Genomic DNA, 1,186 nt, shown 5'->3' with positions numbered 1-1,186 from the left:
CCCATGTATTAGCGATATTGTAAACCAGTTGGAAAGATTTCCTCTGATCACTACCTCTAACAAAATCTTGAACCAGTTTCACTTTTTGAATGCTTTTACAATTTCATGAAAAAATAGCAAATATAGAAAATCTTCCTGCTATGTTTCTGATGTTGCTAACGGAAAGTGAACAAAGGAAATCTTCCCTAATTTACTTAACCTCAGATTGCACCCATGTAATTTTTGTTTCTGGTTTGTATACAAACCATACCTATGGCTCTCTCAGATTGTCAAATTTATATGTATATATTAAAAAGATAAAAAGGAAAGACTTGCATTTATATAGCGCCTTTCACAACCACCAGATGTCTTAAAGCGCTTTACAGCCAATGAAATACCTTTTGACATGTAGTCACTGTTGTAATGTGAGAAACATGGCAACCAATTTGCGCACAAGCAAGCTCTCACAAACAGCAATATGATACTGAACAGATAATCTGTTTCTGTTATGTTGATTGAGGGATAAATGTTGGCCAGGAGACCGGGGATAACTGCCCTGCTCTTCTTTGAAATAGTGTCTTTATGTCCACCTGAGAGAGTAGATGGGGCCTCAGTTTAACATCTCATCTGAAAGAGGGCACCTCTGATAGTGCAGCACTCCCTCAGCACTGCAGTGGAGTTTGAACCTAGATTTATATGCTTAAGTTGCTGGAGTGGGACTTGTACCCACAATCTTCTGACTCCAAGGCGAGGGTGCTACCCACTGAGACAGTAGCTGATACATTAAATATTTTACTTACATTTAAGTAGCACCTTATCACATTTAAATATCTCAAAGTGCTTCACGTTACTTTTGAAGTACAGTGCCTGTTATGTTAGCAAATACAGCAGCCATTCTGCGATACCAATGACCCGCAAACATGCATATTTCGTGTTAATTTGTGCTGTGGACCAGTGGCCACTAGGAACAGTAGTGATGCTGTCCCAAACTTGTTTGAAATAGGATTGAAGGTAACTGAGAAGATTTTTTTGTGTTCCATCAATTTGGACTGGAAATGAAAGTTGGTGATCTAAACTATTTTGCCACCCACTTTCCCCAAATAGAGTTGCTCCATATATAAAGCATAGTGAGGTCGAAATTGCCCACCATCCAAAACAAGATGCACCTACCGCTTTTTGCTGTGTATTACCGTGGGATGCAGCGGCC

The sequence above is a fragment of the Pristiophorus japonicus genome, chromosome 11 (assembly GCF_044704955.1).
Source record: "Pristiophorus japonicus isolate sPriJap1 chromosome 11, sPriJap1.hap1, whole genome shotgun sequence".
NCBI classification, from domain to species: domain Eukaryota; kingdom Metazoa; phylum Chordata; class Chondrichthyes; family Pristiophoridae; genus Pristiophorus; species Pristiophorus japonicus.
Note: the sequence above shows the minus strand (reverse complement) of the source record.